Source organism: Ceratotherium simum, chromosome 6 (genome assembly GCF_057802395.1).
Source record: "Ceratotherium simum simum isolate JZ-2026a chromosome 6, ASM5780239v1, whole genome shotgun sequence".
In the NCBI taxonomy this organism is placed as follows: domain Eukaryota; kingdom Metazoa; phylum Chordata; class Mammalia; order Perissodactyla; family Rhinocerotidae; genus Ceratotherium; species Ceratotherium simum.
Window position 1 is genome coordinate 37158478 of NC_141905.1, and position 14435 is coordinate 37172912.

Genomic DNA, 14435 nt, shown 5'->3' on the forward strand with positions numbered 1-14435 from the left:
GGAATTACAGAGTTATTGAATCAGTTAAAAAAATATATAGCAACAAATAAGGTGATTAGTAGAATGAGAAGACAGGCTACAGACTGGGAGAAAGTATTTGCAAAAGATGTATCTGATTAAAGACTGTTGTCCAAAGTAAACAAAGAACTCTTAAAACTCAATAAGAAAATGAACAGCCAATTTAAAAAAATGGGCAAAAGACCTGAGCAGATACTTCACCAAAGAAGATTTACAGAGGGCAAATATGCATGTGAAAAGATGTTCAACATCAGATGTCATTAGAGAATTGCAAATTTAAACAGGGAGATACCACTACATACCTACTAGAGTGGAAAAAATCCAAAACATTAACACCACCAATGCTGACAAGAATATGGAGCAACAGGAACTCTCATTCGCTGCTAGTGGGAATGCACAATGGTACAGCCACTTTGGAAGACAGTTTGGTAGTTTATTACAGAAGTGAACATACTCTTACATATGATCCAGCAGTTGTATTCCTTGGTATTTATTCAAATGAGTTGAAAACTTATATTCATACAAAAACCTGCACTTGGATGTTTTATAGCAGTTTTATTTGTAGTTACCAAAACTTGGAAGCCACCGAGATATCCTTCTATAGGTGAATGGATGAATATAGTGTGGTATATATATGACAGTTATTCAGCACTAAAAAGAAATGAGCTATGAAGCCATGAAAAGACATGGAGGGAGCCAGCCCTGATGGCTTGGTGGTTAAAGTTTGGTGCACTCCGCTTCGGCAGCCTGTGTTTGGTTCCCGGGTGTGGAATCATACCACTTGTCTGTCAGTAGCCATGCTGTGGTGGCAGCTCACGTACAGGAACTAGAAGGACTTATAACTAGAATGTACAACTGTGTAGTGGGGCTTTGGGGAGGAAAAAAAAGAGAGGAAGATTGGCAAGAGATGTCAGCTCAGGGTGAATCTTTCCCACCAAAAAAAAAAAAGATATGGAGGAACCTTAAATGCGTATTACTAAGTGAAAGAAGCCTATTTGAAATGACCACATACTGTTTGATTCCAACTATATGACATTCTAGAGTAGGTAAAACTTTGGGGACAGTAAAAAGATCAGTGGTGAGGGAGTGAGGTGGGAATGAATAGGCAGAGCACAGAAAATGTTTAGGGCACTGAAACTGTTCTGCATGATGCTATGATGATGGCTACATGTCATACATTTGTCAAAATCCGTAGAATATACAACACCAAGAGTGAACCCTAATGTAAACCTTGGACTTCGGGTGATAATGATGTGTCAGTGTAGATTCATTGACTATAACAAATGTATCACTCTTGTTTTAGGATGTTGATAATGGGGGAGGTTGTGCATGTGTGGGAGTAGGGGGTGTATGGGAACACTCAATTTTGCTGTGAACCTAAAACTACTCTAAGAATTGGAAAGATATGAGGTTGATTGACATACTCAGGATAGGATGCAGTTGGGATAAAAGGACCATAATACTCAATTCTGAGTCTTACCAAGTTCTTCTGTCCTGTCTATGCCACACAGCCTTCCTGCTGATAACATAACTATAAGGACCAGAGTTGGATGTGAGCCTGGGAACTCCCCCCGAGGGAAGGGGCCTGGAATCAATATACTTACTATTGCAGGAGTAAGTAAGCCTGGCCACAAGTGTAACTCATCAAAGACTTGCTGAGCAGCCATGCGTTTCATTTTTTACATTTTTGGTAGAATACACGTGAGGCTGTAATGTGTGTCACCAGTGAATGACGATTTTAGGGGTGACGAAACTATCAATATGTGGGTGACATGATCTGAGCTTAATGAATAGATTAGATTTACTTGGTGTTTCCATTCTTCGTTTTCTGTCTATTCCCTTTTATTCTTTCTGCCTAATATGCCACACAGATTGCTTGTTATCTATACTAACCGTATCTTATGTGAGTTTTATCCATCTGATTTGTTTTTCTTGTTATCTAGAAGAGAATTGGATATTATCCAAAAAAATACAACACACATTTACAGCTACCTATTATGTTATATACCTCCTACACATATATAAAATTCTTCTATAACAATGATTTAGGCTCTAATATTCTTTTGATAAAAACATTGAAGACTCTTGTTTTTAAATATGATTTAAAATTTCAAAAGAAATACTTTTCAAATCAAAGCCCTGACAGATTTGAAAGTGTACCCTCAATTTCTCTCAACTAGTATCCGATATAAATAAATACCCTCTTCATGAATGCTTTCTTTCTGAGATAGTATTACTTTATAAGGTAGCTCATCCCTTTACTGGGCAGCTGAAATTGTTATATAGCTTTTCCTAACATTGAACCAAAATCTGGCTATACATAACTTCTGTATATTGGACCTAGTTTATTTTCTAGGCACTGTTTCTTAAATCTTGTGGGTCAGGGACTCCTTTAAATATTTGATAGAAGCTATCAATAACCTTATTTCCAGGGGAAAAAAATGCTTATATTCATAAATTTTTACAAAGAATTTTAAGGACTTTCTGGACTCCTTGAAGGGTTTTTTTTTAAATGCAGATTGAGATTTTCTGCTCTAGGAAAAGATATATCAAGTTTTTCCTATATATTAAAGTATAATAAAGACCTTAGGCTAAACATTCTCAGGTCTTTGAACCAGTCCTAACATGACTTGATTATAAACGTACCTTCACCAGATCACCTGCTTTTGTTTATATTCTAATGTCTATGTCTTTCTAAATGAGATGTCTTCAATTTTCATTTGCAGTGATCTCAATATGTTGGGACTGTTACTTCAAGTATTTGGAACGCTAGAATAACAGTTTTAACATTCACACCACAGTACATTCTTGCCTCATACTGGGTTTCTGTTTAGCTTGATCTTTGCATCACCCCAAATCTCTGGTACAATGCTTAACACATTGTAGATGTTCCAGTGAATATTTGTAGAATGAATAAAACTTCCTAATCCTTTTTTGCATCAAAAGCTGCCAAGCAAGTTTTACCACATATTATACTAATGCGTGCCTGTGAGGGATAGGGTGGGAGTATATGTTGCACCATACTTAAGTAGTAGCTTTTTGGAACCTAAACTGGAGATTTTACATTTACTCTTGCTAAATTTTGTTGTACAAGAGCAGTTAGTTCCTTTGTTATCTAGATAGATGCCAAGGAAAACAAAATATAGATAATTCTTATTTTGCTGTATATAATACCATGCACTGTAGCATGTTATTGGTGCTTCACAAATGTTTGCTAACTAAATGAATAATTAATGGCCATGAACTGGTAGTTACTAAAGCATGTACTTTGAGAGCTTGATTCGCTACGAGTTGAATGTTTTATGCTTTATATTTCAAAATTATTAACTTGAATATATTCCCTCCTCCCCAGAAAAAAATTGCTACAATTGATTATACGTGTTAGAAAAGTCTGTGGTGTAATTTTGGGCCTTCACCTCTTTGGGCCACAATCTTGAGCCGACTCGTTCTGGGTTCATAGTTCGTGTGACCTGGGAAATTTTTTTTCTGCTTCGCAGGCAGTTTTAATCAGCTTTAAAATCTTTTGTTGAATGATTAACTACACTTATGGCTCTTATGTCTTTTCTTGAATAACTTCCTCTTTGTTCTTCCTACTATGAGTAGAAAGTAGGGAACAACAATGCTTGGGATCCTCATCTTTTTTAAGCATCAAGAGGAAACTACCTTTGCGGTTATATTGTTTACTCTTTGAACTGTGTTCTCTCTTTCCGTGTAATCTAGGGAAGCAGCATTGCCACTTTCTGAGCCTGCAGCTTTAACTGCTTGATATTTTTAGGAAGCCAAGGCATCGTTGAATAGCTATCTCTGTGCGTGATACCGAAGAGTTTATCTCTACTAGCCTTAGGTTATTTGAATTTGAAAACCTGGTGTATGAAATTGATCTCTACGTGATTCAGATATCCCCACATTGAGAATGAGCAGCTTTCCAGTGTAGGCTATTGGTAAGCTATTTAAAGATCCTGTTTCCTGAGAAAGTAGGAGGTTAAGTTAGCAAAGTGACAAGGAGACTGATCTGTCAAGAGAATGTCTAAGACCTGGACTGGGGCACTCTGTCCTAAGCTATATTCACTCTAGGCCTGCTGTCCTCAACCAAGGTTCATGGTTCCCTGAAGCAGTGGTTATCAAAGCTGACTGAACCTCAGATTTAACTCAGATAGCATTTTAAAACTAAGGATTCCTGGGCCAGTTCTGTGTTCTTTTATGTAAAGGTCAGTCAGGTGCAGCCACAAGAGGAGACACAGGAAAAAAAGTTTATTATACTCATAGGTCCTAGAGAGATAAAATTACGGCATGCCACAAGGGAGCCAGCTCAGCCAAGCAGGTGGGGAGCCAAGAGAGAGCACAAAGACTTGTGGGCTAATGCCTTTGTTGGGGGTCAAGTTGGAGTACACAAGAAAAGGAGAAAGGGGATTTCATTGGTGCATTTGAATGTTACTAAGGTCATGGTCAGGGGAGGGCAGGAAGGGGAACTTGTGGCAAGGGCCAAGCTTATCAACCTGGTCACCTGGGCAGAGTGTTTACAGCTTGTTCATGGGGATGTTGAGGCAGCAAGGAAAAGAAGAAAAAATGAAGTTTTAAAAATATTTACAGTACAGTGCCCCGTCCTCAGAGTTTTTGATTCAGTAGATCATCAGGGTTAAAACTTAGAAATGTATATTCTTAGAAGGTTCTCCAGATGATCTTGGAAACCACTGAAATTGCGGTGCAAAATTATATGTGTCATGTTTCTGGGGAGCTGTATCTTTCCTCAGATTATGAGAGTTCCTTGACCCCAAAAAGATTAAGAACACTAGCTGTAAGCTAGTTCTCAAACTTTATAGTGCTTCAGAAATACCCAAGGACTTGTTAAAACACAGATTGCTAGGCCCCACCTGCAGAATTTCTGATTCAGGTAGTCTGGGGTGGAGTCTGAGAATTTGTACTTTCAACTGGTTTCTTGGTATTGCTGATGCTGCTGGACCTACCCTTTGAGAACCACTGTTTTAGGACTTGGCTAACTCTGCTCTGTGCCTTCAGCAGTAAGCTCTGGAAGCAAAGTATACCTCTCAGGATTCTTCACCAATTAATATAGTAATAAACACAATAAAGCATAACAAAGCTCAGTCCAGTTCATCACTGTAAGAGAATGGTAGAGAAAACTCCCTCCTTCCTGGCAGAGGAAGTGGCAGTGGAAGGTACACAGGAATTTTTAACTGACCCATTGATAAAGCTGTTTCATAAATAATTGCTTCTCTATGTAGCATTTCTTATCAGAGTAGAAAAATGCATAGTTCCATGACCACTTGAAATGGTATGTTTTGTTTTTTTTTTTTAACTGACACTATAACTTTTTAAGTATGCTTACGTTTTCCAAGGCCAGGTAGAAGATAGCTCAAGGTTAAAACATAAAATATAGTTTGACCTAAATGTGACGGGAAGCAGGAAAGATGATCCTAATGATTCCTGAAATTAGGAAAACTTGTTCTGTTTTAAAAAACTCCTAGCAGGTAGTCAAGTGGTCAGTGCAGAGAAGCTTTCAGATTCCCCAAAGACAAAACAACTGTTTCAAAAGCTATAAAACTACTAAATCCACAGGAGTCCCAAAGAAGTTTATTTGCCCAGACTGCTTACAGGCTGTCTGAAACTTTGAAGGAAACTAAGACCCTGGAAGGAATCTTTATTATCCATGAAGAGTCTAATTGTGAAACTCTCCTCTCTCTACAGATACAAACTTGAGGCTTCTGGGCTTCATAATGGGCCTCAGCTTTTTCCCTTTCCTAGGTAGCCTTGGGACTTTTGTTGCCTCATCCCTTTAGAGGGAGATGTCCTCAGAGAAACAGGAACTGACCTGAATTAAAGTGTTGAGCTTTGTTTAAAGGAAGGGAAGAGACTTTTTTTAAAGGAAGCATGTCAAAATTATATTAGTGGTTATTGACCTGAAATTAGAATTATGGGTGTTCGTTTTCTCTGTGCTTTTTTGAAGTGTAACTTTCAGTTGTCCTATAACATATTAGAAGGGAAGGGAAGTTCATTTTAAAGGTTTTATTTATTTATTTTTCCCCCAAAGCCCCAGTACATAGTTGTCTGTCATAGCTGCACATCCTTCTAGTTGCTGTATGTGGGACGCGGCCTCAGCATGGCTGGAGGAGTGGTGCCTCAGTGCGCACCCGGGATCCGAACCCGGGCCGCCGGCAGCGGAGCGCACGCACTTAACCGCTAAGCCACGGGGCCGGCCCGGGAAGTTCATTTTAAATGAATCGTAATTTGTTAGTAATAGAAAGCAAACACTTTAGTGCCAAAGTCTTTATGTAAAGTTCTCTCTTCCGTTGTAGTCTTTTTACTTTGCATAGCAGTACTTTGATCTTTCGTGGCTGTCAAAATGTTGGCACAGATTATCGATACTTCAAGAAATATGGTTGAAAGATTGATAACTTTGGTATTACCTTACCATATTTTGAATCTAAATACTACTCAGCATATGTGATCATCACCTAAAATGTATTAATTTTTAAGAAAACCAAAATAGCTACTGTATCATACTTAATGGAAATTGTAAATTCCCCTTGTTAGTTGAAAAATTCAGCTTCCAGATTGTTGCTGACATCATCACAAACAAGGAGGTAATGGGGAAATAATTGTAGAGCCTTGTTGACTTGTGCTGCACAAGAAACAGATGTTTGCCAGACGGAAGTGAATAAAACCAGTAAAGAAATAGATATCCTATTCAAGTTTCCAAGAGTACAAACAGTGACATGATTAAGAAAAATTGGAAAATATATTTTAAAATTAGTTTCAGAACAAAAATGGCCAGGAAGTCAGTTGTATGTAAACATAAGGGTATATACTCTACTCTCTGAGGATGGTGTATGCTTGCCAGGACTTAAGACTGTAAGATATATTTTATTTTAGCTTAACTTTGAATTTCTTCTGTGATTTTGTGCTTATTACCATTTTAACACATGCTTTTCATTTATGGTTGGGTTGATTTAATTTTGTAATATTTCTTATTCCCTCAATTACATTTGCTTTTTCATCATAAGAGATAAAGGATCTGTGGATTACAGAAATCCTGTGCCACAGAAGTCTCCCATGTAATTTATTTCTGCCAAGTGGAACAAGCCATGGTTTACTTAATTTATTCTGAAATAGGAGATGTTACTTTTTACTTTTAATTTTGCCACCTCGTGTGAATAATACATGAACATTCAGCAGTACTACTTTTATGCTTTCATATATGCAAAAGTAGTAGCATTGTTTATGAAGAGTTTGGTTTAATCTTGCTTATCTTCACTTTGCTCTTAAACATTAAGTGGCTTAAAGAAGACAGTATTAGAATCTTAGAATTGGAAAGAATCTTTGATATTTTATAAATCACCCCTTGCCAAAGCCAGAAATGGGATCCTTCAGTGACAAGACTTGTCAACTTAGTTTTCATCTACGTTCTTCTTAATTGCTTCTAGTTACTGGAAGCTCACTACTTCATGAGTTAGTCTGCTTTGGTTTGGTAGTATTTAATTATTAGAAATTTTATTCATTCTTTTTGCTGAGCTAGAATTGGCCTTCCTGGAAATTTCACTTATAAGATTCTTCCTTTCCAAATTATCTCACCCTTTAAATAATTATACACAATTATTGTTTGTCCTTCTCCTCTTCTCCAGGCAAGACATTCTCCATTCCTTCAAATGATCCTAATAATCTGTGATTTTTAAATGTCTTTGACACATCTCAGTTTGTAATTGTTCCTCTTAGACTGTGATGCCCTAAACTGAACAAGATATTCATAGATGGTATGACCAATGCAAAATCTAAAAGGTCTGTTATGTCCCTTGGTCTGGGCACTTTGTGTCAAAATTCGATCCTCTCCCCTCAGCACTCCCCACCGCCACCTGCTTTTTTTAAATATATAACTTATGTTGGCTTGGTGTATTAAAATCCTCCAGGATTCTTTCACATGAATTTCTAGGAAGCTAGATCTGCCTTACAATCTACTCATGTAGTTGATTTTTTTAAACCTAAAAATAGGACCTAAGCTTTTTATAATTAACTTTGAGGGTTAATGCTTATTTCAGCTTTTCTTGGTCATTTCAAAATCTAGGTCTTAATTGTACTTTGGTAAGATATATTTTTGAATTATTCTGTCATTTGTTAATAGGCAAGTAAAGATAGCCTTCAAGTGATTTTGTGTAAGACCAAAAATGTGAAGAGATTGCATATTATAGGTTAAAACAGTTCTATTATTCAGTACTCTTTAACCAGCTGCAAATGCATCAAGAACTGTCATCCAACCCATATTTTATTGACTTACCTAATGCAGGTTGTCTTGATAAAAGTAACCTTTGTTTTTATTAAAGGACAAATTACTCTCAATGAATATATTTGGCTCTTAGTAATCACTGTGTATTTTTTTTTTAATGATTCTTATTAACCATCTTGGAGTTTTGCTGGAATTCAAGTTTACTAGCATGTAGTTTCTTTCGAAGTTGCCCCTTTCCTCTATAAATATTAACAGATGCCTATCTCTAATGTCGTGATAATGCCATGATTTTTTTTCAAAGACTACCAGTAATGGCTCTGAGTTTATATCTGTCAATTTAATTTACTAACATGTAATTTATTTAAACCTACATAAACTTGGATTGATTTTTAGTTGTTTTAATAAAAGCATGAAGATGTTCCTATTATTTTTTGTATTAGAAAAGTGGAAAAGGCCTAAATATCTAACAGCAAGAGAATGCGTAGTAAAACTTAATGCTCATTTAGTTGATTAAGTATTTATCAGGTACTATTTAAAATGATGCCAATGTAATAACATGAAAAGAGGACTAAGTAAAATGAGCAATTTATAAATTGTATATACCTTGAAACTTGGTAACAAATATACTCCTGAAAAAAAGGCTGAAAGTGCAATTACGTGGTTAACTGACTGACTTCATCGTTAAAACTATGAGATCCTTTTCATCCGTTTCTTTTGTTTTTCAAATTATCTCTGATGTAATTATGTTATTTATAAGGAAAACTAATTCTGTTTCTTAAAACAAAAAAGGATCCGAAAACGAATTCTGTTTCTTAAAACAAAAAAGGATCCTCTACCTATCCTTTTTGGTTTAGTTTATTTTTAATCTCTAGTTTACACTTTCCATATTAAAAATATTTTTTGACAGAAGTAACAGTAACAAAATAGGAGTTAAATTGAACTTCCCTTTTGACTATATGTTTTATCATCTTCCAAAGTGTTCTTTCTGAACATAGCTTTAAAAATCCCTTTATGTTGAGTTGCTTTCTTTTCCTAATCCTACTTCTCCTTTCTGAAAGGTGACATAAGTGTCAGTAAAGCATATTAAAAATATATAAATTTATTATGTTCTATCTCTTTTCCTTCGTAATATGTGATTTTGCAGTTTCTTCTAGACTGGTTTCATTTTCCTCCATTTTAAGTTCAAAGTTTTATTCAGCAGATGGCAAAACACTTTGCTCTCTGCCACCTCATGCCAACAAGCATGAAAACAATACAGTTCTTTTACACCATCTTGCAATGTAAAAATCATTCGGCTATGAGTTAGGAAATCCGGGTTCTAGTCCCAGGGCTTCTATAAAAAAGATTTTTGACGAGAAAAATCACTTAATATGTCTGAGTGTTCATTTCTTTATATGTAAAAATGAGATTATTAATCTCTAAAATTCCATTTCTATTTTAAACAGCCTGTTTTTCTTTTATTCAGTTTTCTCATTCTCTTTTTTCTCCCTCTGATTTGAAAATCCACCTTTATCTTACACTAAATTCCCATACTTATTTGATGCTACATTGGGATTTTCTAAACTGTCCATTGATGATTGTTTATTCATGCTCCAGTTTCACACTGTCGTATTAATTGGAGCATTGAAATACGTTGTGATATCTGTTAGGGCTAGTTCCCTGTCATTGATTTTTTTCTTTTCTTTCTTTCCTTCTAGAACTTACCTGATTAATATTTGCTTTTTCGTAAAATTGATTTGTCTATTTCCAAAATCTTATTGGTATTTTTATTAAAGTCGTATTAAAGTTATGGAATAATTTATAGAAAAATTACATTTTTATTATTGATAGGTTTAAAGGAAAAATATCAAATATTCAAAACATTATATATATGAGCCAAGGAAACAAAGTAAATTATCAAGCATGATCACCGTATTAATGAATTTTGAGGTATCTACTTCTCAAGTAGTAGTAGTAGTACTTCTAGTTGTTTTGAAAGAAATGTGAATAACTTAAGAAGAGTAAGCATTTAATTCTAGTAATATTTGGCTTTATGTGGTGACACGATATAAATATGACTATGTCCTAGTAATAGTATAAAATACAGGTTAGAAGGTGAAAATTCAGATCTAAAAATATAGTCTGGGATTATTCATTTATTTGTGGAAAGGAAAATTGGTTATCTTAATGGCACATACCCGCGATGTTGTAGAGAAAGAAGTGAAACCTCATAATATAGAGACTATTTGCATAGTGTTTTAACATTGTTTTCATATTCTCAATAGTTTTTTTTCTTTGCTCACCTGTATGTCCTTAAAATCTATGAGACGTGGTATCTCCAAAGTTAAGAGAAGGACATATTCTCTTGCACTACCCTCCTCTCATGAGTGGGGCAGTTGTCAAGGATATAGTGAAGAAAAGAGGGAAAGGAGCACTAATTTTCCAATCACTAATTGAGTTCTTAACAGGGTTGTAATTTTTTATTTCTATGATTACTCAGTTAATGTCTGTTTCCTTCTAAAAGTCTGTAAAATGTGCTGGAGTGGGAATTTAGCTGTCTTTTCCTCACCATTGTGTCCCCAGAGCCAAGCACAGTGCTTTGCAGGTAAAAGACATCACATACATATTGGTTGAATGAATGTGCTGCATGCTTCAGGGAGAGAATAGAGTTTAAAAAATCAGTAAGATTAGGTTCATACCCTGGAAATCCTTGTAGAACTCATAGTCTGTTAACGGCATGAAACTGCTACACAACCTTTGTGGTGTCTCGAAGATCTGCATGTATTTGTTACTGTGAAGAAGTTAATCCTTTGGATATTACCATGATGCAGGAGTTATACATTTGATTATATATTTTCATAGATTTAAAGGATAATAGGGCATATTGAAAAATATTTTCCTGAACCTAGTTCACTTTCATATAAGATCATATCAAGTTGAAATCCTCTTAACTACTATTGTTCATTTTCTTTTCCTACCTTTATGTCTAAGAAAATATTTACACTGCTAGGTCATTGAATTTAGAGGTTTTTGTTTCTTTGTAAAGTCTATATACTTGGAGAAATGCGCTTGTTTGTTTAGGCTTCCATATCTATCAAGATGAGGGATTTATTTCTTTCATGGCCTAAGATAAAGGGAACCAAAATGCTCATTTATTTTAACTCTTACTTGCATGTGTAAGATTCTTACATTATTGGAAGGAACAGATTTTCTTTAGATAGCCATACAGTGTTGCCTTCCTTTTAGCCTCTGTTTACTTTCTCACCTCTGTTGATTTATTCAGCTTGTAACCTAGAAACCAGCTAAAAAGGAAGGAAGTCAGAGATGTGTATTTCTGGGCAGTAACTGGAGTAGTTTCCTCTTCCTCTAGCCTGTTTTAGCTGCCAGAAGGGCCTTTTATCCACCCCCACCTTCCTCCAACAAAAGAAAAAAGAAAGAAAAATTAACAGTAACTCTTAAGCTTCCTTCCTTAATCCATTAAGGAAAGTATAAGCCATAAAAACAATTTAAAGGACTAAATGCTGTTCTCAAATTGGTGCTTTTCACTGTCTGAAAGGTGGTTATCTACCTAACAGGACAGAATTAAGGAGACTATGTAAAAGCTGAGCAATTTATACTTGCTACTAAGTGGGTTCTCTGTATTGTTACTTCACTATTTTTGTTTATGTTAGAAATTTACCAGAGTACCAGGCCAAACTCACATTCATATATTTATAAAAATATTTGTCAAGCCCAGTTTAAATATTAAAAAGATGTTTATAGTTTGAAACTAGTTGCACCTCTGTGCATCCTTCATTTGCATTAAGAATTGACTGTATAGTATTTCTTTATAGTAATGGAGAAGCATCTCATTTTAATTTAACCATGATGTAGTATGAAATAAAAATGAATGACTTTTCAGTATTGATGTCAATTATTTTGATTTTACAAAAATTATTGCATTCTATGTCACTGAGAATATATAAATATGTGGCAATTGGATTGTTAACTAAGAGTAGGTCTCTGTGCTATTTGATTCTGTAGGCGACTAATAGTACTTGAGAAGCAGACAGCTTTTTTTAAGTTTATATCATAGATAGTCAAACCTGAATTTATGTGAGATTGTAAGATGAATCCTGTGAAATATTATTTCACAGAATTTGATGTTTCTTTATTGTTTGGGGATCAGAATAAGGCTGCCATATTTATCCAATTGTTTTTTTGGTGACTTAAATGACACTGTGAATTCTTGTATTTCCATATATTTTATATTCATGTCTTAAGTGATTAATTATGAATGAATTATTGAGAGGTGTGTATGATTTAATATTCACTTGACTCATTATTTAAAAAATACTTTTTTCTAAATTTATGTTTTAACACCATCGATATTCTAAAGCTATTTTACTAATTTTTAGAATAATCATTACGTATCCCTTTCATCCTTAAAACAAAAAAAGGATTGATTGAGATTTTTATAAGTGCAAGTCCATCATATACTAAATTTGAAAATATCTTCTTTTCGGTAGTTAACCTGATGTTTTCTGTGAAATGAAACTGATACATCTGGAATAGGTATAAAGGGGATACAGCATTAGTTGGTGGCTAGAAATTTTTCTCTTAATATAATTTGATGAATTGGTTGTGTATGTGGTATAAAAATATCGTGAATTTTTAGATTTATTGAAATTGAGATACCTACATTGGAGCAAATTCATTAAAAATAGGTGAATGTTTTTCTCTCACTTACAGCTATCTTAACGTTTTTGTTCGTATTCAATGTGTATATTATACATACAGCACACTTCTCAATTCAGACTAATCACATTTCAGGTGATCCATAGCCATGTGCAGCTAGTGGCTACCGTATTGGACAGTATAACTCCAGAGATTAGAAAGAAGTTAAGAGCATGTACTGTTAGATAATGTACTATTAGATAACATCAGAAAAATGGTTTATGCTTTCAAATTACATGTTTTTATAAATGCACACTGTCTAGATTAAGCTGTTTTCATAAAGAATGAAAATGTTTCAGGAGTATTTTTTTAAAATCTACCAAAATAAATATTACTAGTTTGTTTTTCTTTTGAGTAAAGTGCCTCTGAGATTGTTGGTTATGTCATTTGATTTCACTTAGACTGTACTCCAAAAATGTTTTAAGATGTTTTTTTTTTCCCCTGAGGGTTTTTTGTATCAGTATATTTTTAAGGAGAAATGATTAAACTAAAAATAAATCCTTCACTTGAAAACACACTGAAACTATTTTTGATGGTTTAACGTTATGCTTCATTTTTGCCAACTTGAGAGGTATTTACATATTTGTTTTCTGCACTTTCTCACCTTGGTAAATCTGGAGAGCAAAAACTTTGCATTTTCATTTGCTTTATGAAGGAGACAGTAAACTTGAGTTCTCAGTCTCGCCACTTAGTCTGTCTTTGTCTGTTGTTAAAATTATGAGCCAGTCTCTATGGCCGCAGCCAAATGAGTAATCACCAGTAATGTGACTCGTGCTGGAAGTGACTCCATCAGCACCTGTGACGGGGGATTAGTTACAGTTTACAGAGCACCGCCTCTTCCCTTCTCTCAGTGTGCCCTAAGCCAAGCAGCAGTTCTCATTTGGGTGTCTGCACTGTTGGAAGCTACTGCAGTGTTTCCACGCAGACAGAGTACAGTGGGAAAGGCTTTCTCTAGCTGATGGATGGCTGTTCTCTCTATTTGGAGTATCTTACTGGTTATGTAAGCGACCTCGGGAGAAATTATCCTGACCCAGATCGGAGGATGCAGTAGTGCTTCAGCTGCAGGATTTCTCAGTCGTTAACACCACAGTGCTGATGACAAAGAGCGAGTTGTAATCCTCATCACTGCCGGGGCTGAGCCAGAGCAGACAGAAAATCGTCATTTGCTCGTCGGAGACTTGTTAGGTTGCAGCCTGTGCTTCGTTCTGTGGTCTTGGCTTTTCTTCCTATACAATGACGACGCTGCAAGTGAGCTCAGAAATGCTTGGTTTGAGAGCCATTTGCCTGTGATTTTTTGAAGACTAAAGAAGTATTTAGGCTAGATAAAAAATACTACTCAAGAACAAAATGGAAATGTCAGCCACACTTCTTGACCTTTAAAGCCATGTCGTGGATTTCTGAGATTTAAAGATACTTTAAAATTCTCAAGAACAAAGTACGGTTTGTATTTTTCTGCTTCCTTTTTCTTTTGTCTTAATTTACATTTGGT

At 35.2% G+C, this 14435-nt stretch overlaps 1 protein-coding gene across 8 annotated transcripts in view; it reads left to right on the top strand.

Annotated features, from left to right (window-relative positions):
• The window catches only part of JMJD1C (jumonji domain containing 1C), a 343413-nt gene that overhangs the window by 247615 nt on the left and 81363 nt on the right, over nt 1-14435 (top strand). For 2 of the 8 annotated variants that reach the window (XM_087432152.1, XM_087432155.1), the window contains exon 1: nt 13814-14381. The exons of the other annotated variants lie outside the window; for them this stretch is intronic. The gene's annotated coding sequence lies outside the window, so the exon portion shown is untranslated. Of the gene's footprint in view, nt 1-13813; nt 14382-14435 lie in introns of those variants that run through there. 8 annotated transcript variants of the gene reach the window in all.